This window comes from Dipodomys ordii, unplaced genomic scaffold, assembly GCF_000151885.1.
Source record: "Dipodomys ordii isolate 6190 unplaced genomic scaffold, Dord_2.0 Scaffold44, whole genome shotgun sequence".
NCBI lineage: Eukaryota > Metazoa > Chordata > Mammalia > Rodentia > Heteromyidae > Dipodomys > Dipodomys ordii.
This window is the reverse complement of record NW_012267260.1, coordinates 1,216,204-1,220,234: the sequence shown is the minus strand read 5'-3', so window position 1 is coordinate 1,220,234 and position 4,031 is coordinate 1,216,204.

Sequence of the window (4,031 nt, the reverse complement as noted above, 5' to 3'; positions counted from 1 at the left end):
CGTGTGAGCAGGCGTGGCGTCGCTGCTCTCCCCTCGTTCCTTCCTCTGCAGGATTTGTCTGCCGTGCGTGTGTGTGGCGCTGCGTGTGAGCAGGCATGGCGTCGCTGCCGTCCCCTCGTCCCATCCTCTGCAGGATTTGTCTGCCGTGCGTGTGTGTGGCGCTGCGTGTGAGCAGGCATGGCGTCGCTGCTCTCCCCTCGTCCCGTCCTCTGCAGGATTTGTCTGCCGTGCGTGTGTGTGGCGCTGCGTGTGAGCAGGCATAGCGTCGCTGCTGTCCCCTCGTCCCGTCCTCTGCAGGATTTGTCTGCCGTGCAAGCCCTTTCACGTTTGGAAAGACGTGTTGCTAACACATGTGGGATTTCTCTCTCCTGATGTCTGGGGGCCCTGGACACAGCACCCACTATGGCACACAGCGTGTGCGGTGGGAACTCCTCGCCGCATGTTCCCCGCTGTGATGGTCACGCGAGCCCCAGGTCTCAGCACGGAGGGCAGCGAGGCTCTCCTGCACGCCCGGCCTCCACAGAGGCTGCTTCCCCGATGTCTCTGCGTGCAGCGAGCTCAGGGACACGGCCACCCGTGAATCTCCATGCTCACGACCTCCGTGCGCTTTCCCGCAGGGGTTTTCCTCCTCGTGACTGGATCTGGGTCCGTCTCGGGGCCTCCACAGGGGCCACCTCCCCGCCATCACAGACTGGCTGCCCTCGGCCAGTGACATCCTGGCGGTCAGGCCCCGCTCCAGGCCCGCAGTCCTCCTGATGGTGTCGGGGAGTCAAGGGTGGAGGGGCTGAACTCCCCACCTCTCTGGGTGCCAGATCATTCCAGTGTCCATCTCACAGACAAGGGCACGGGCAATTAGATGCTTGCCTGCACTCAGTAACCACCTGCTCTAGAGCGGGAACTGGCCGCTGGCGGGGTCTCCACCTCAGGTCAGAAGACGGTGCCCCCGGCCCCCTCCCCGGCCACATCTGCCCCGCCGTTTGCTTTTGCAGGTATCACTGAAACATAGCCGGCCCACCCAAGCCCTGTACAGCTCACACACCATCAACGGAGCGCAGCAGCTGCAAGAGACGGTCAGCCTGCAAAGTCAAACTAAGATTTGGTCCTTCAAAGGAAAACGTGGCCGAAGCCTCCGTGGCAGGATCTCAGCGGGCCCGAGCACTCTGCCTCCACTAAAGAAATGACGGTGAGCGGGGGTGGGGTCTGCGCACCTGCTCTGCACCTGCCACCAAGCTTGCAAAGTAGAAGGTCTACCGTGCGGAAGATGAACTCTGCACCTTGTGGGTGGGGGCTGGGAGGGGAACCTGGGAGAGAGTTGAGGGTAAAGTAAATGCACTCTTTACCTGACTTATGTAAGGGTAACGCCTCTCTACATCACCTTTACAACAATAACAATAACGATACATTAAAGGTCAGTCTAAAGCCCACCAGCAGCTATGTCTTCTCCATCTGTTTGTAGTTCTATCATCAGATTAAACAGCATCTGTTACGGTGTTTCGCCAAACACATCGATGTTTGTGTTGCTTCCCTAATGGAGGCGAAGACTGTTCCCCGGCATTGTTTGCAGTTAGACGGAGTGCCAAGGAAAAGCCAGTGTTCTGCCACCCTGGTGTTCGGCACAGTAGTTTGCACGCCCTGACGCCTCCCGTCGGTGCTGCATTTTGGGGATGAAGCCACCAACCACCGGAGACAGTGGGTGAGCCTCACGCCGAGAGGCTGCCCTGTGGATGAGTCGGTGCTGTTTGCTCCGACTGAATCAACTCTAGGCATTTATTAAAATGAATCATAGGTAAAAAATCAGTTATCTTTGGCTTTAAAAAAAAACACTGAGTATGAAACCATTATTGCATTTGTATTTATAGTTAAAAAGCAAGGAAGGAATGACACCACTTGTCATCTGAGACCAGAGGGGTTCTCTGGATGCTGCCCCTTCTCCCAGATCCCTTCCTGGGCCAGGCCTGGATTCCCCCACACACACAGCTCCAGCCCCCTCCCCTCCGGGCAGCCCTCACCCTGAGGGCAACCCAGCCAGGGTGGGTCAGGGGAGAAGGGACCCCGGCCCCCTCTGAACTTCCCATGGTTCTGTGGGGCTTCCCGCACAAGCACCACAACATAACCTGTTCCTCACTCTCCAGTGTGTTCACTCCCAGGCCACACCCAGCAAGCTCCACGTCCCTACAAGCTGACGAGAGACAATCACGAAGTCTCATTTCAGTAACACAGCCACTCCACACCGGATGACAGGGGCTCAGCTGTCTCTGTTTGTGGACTCGGTGGCTGGCGATAAGGTAAATTAGGAAAGGGCTTTCTGCAAACAAACTGCACTTTAAGAATCATCTCAGAGCAGGGCGCTGGTTTCTCACTCCCAAAATCCTAGCTACTCAGGAGGCTGAGATCTGAGGATCATGGTTCAAAGCCAGCCCAGGCAGAAAAGTCCCTGTGAAACTCTTATCTCCAATGAACCACCAGAAAACCGGAAGCAGAGCTGTGGTTCAATGTGGTAGAGCGCTAGCCTTGAGTAAAAAGAGCTGGGCAGTGCCCACGCCCTGCGTTCAAGCTTCATGACCAACGAAAGAAAGAAAGAAAGAAAGAAAGAAAGAAAGAAAGAAAGAAAGAAAGAAAGAAAGAAAGAAAGAAAGAAGGAAAGAAAGATCTCAGAGGCCCTTTGCTCTGCGACTAGAGGGCTAGGACATGACTCGTGGTCGTAGTGCCATTTCTAGAACCGCTCACTGCACACATCCATCAGCACAACAGAAGGAGGCACTGTACCCTCTACAGCACTAGGCTACAATTCTAGTAACCTAGGCATTGTACTCACCTACAATTCTAGAACTAGGCTATAGTTCTAGTAACCTAATGTTAGCCCAGTGAGCTCCCTTCCCACAGCTTAGCACGCTCCTTCCCCTTCCACAGCTCAGCACGCTCCTTCCCCTCCACAGCTCAGCACGCTCCTTCCCCTTCCACAGCTCAGCACGCTCCTTCCCCTCCACAGCTCAGCATGCTCCTTCCCCCTCCACGGCTCAGCACGCTCCCTTCCTAGGCAACACTGGTCCATGTAGTAAAGGCGGTAAATAATCAGCCTCCAGCCCCCTTTGCCTTGGGATGGCACTGCTCTGGGCATCTGCCACCCTGTAAGGCAGCAGGAGCCCCTTACACAGTGACCTCAGGTCTGGGCAGCTGCAGGACCCTTATCTACTACTTGGGCAGCAGCCATCAATCCTAGTCCACCGTGATGAAGCCCCTGGCCCGCGCATCCACACCGGGGCTCCGCCTCCTCGCCCCTTCCAGCCCTCCTGGCCTCGTAGGTTATACAGGGCCCCTCAGACAATGGCCGGCGCTTCTTCTCACTTCTCCCCTGTAGAAGGGGTCTTGCCGGCCCCTTTGCTGGAAGTAAACCTTTCTTTGTTCTCTGTACCTGGATGTCTGCGTGGCTCTCTGGCAAAAGTCTATTAATCTAACACCTAGGAATTGTACACACCTATAATTCTAGTACTCAGGAGGCTGAGGCAGGAGGATTCCAAGCGTAAGGCCAACCTGAGCTACACAGACAAACCAAACAAGAAAACAGAGGCACTGGGGGGGAGGGGAGGTTGAGACCAAAGAGAAAGATGGAGGCAGGGATAGACACCAGCCCCAAGTCCACAACAGATCGCCGTGAGGCAGGAACAGGCTGGCGGTCTGAACAGTGGGGCCTGAACTCTGGGCTGGGCACCGTCCGTGCTCTTCAGCTCAAGGCGAGCTCTCTACCGCTTGAACCATAGCACCACTTCCAGTTTTCTGGTGGTTTGTTGAAGATGAGAGTCTCACGGACGTTCCTGCCTGGGCTGGCTTTGAACCTTGATCCTCAGATCTCAGCCTCCTGAGTAGCTAGGATTACAGGCGTGAGCCACCAGCGCCCGGCTAAGACAAGGGCTCTTGAGGGAAGCTGAAAGACCACGTGGCACTAAGGAGGCTAGGAGGAGGAAGGAGGAGGGAGGCTGGGAGGAGGGAGGCCGGGGGAGGGAGGAAGGAGGGAGGCCGGGAGGAGGGAGGCC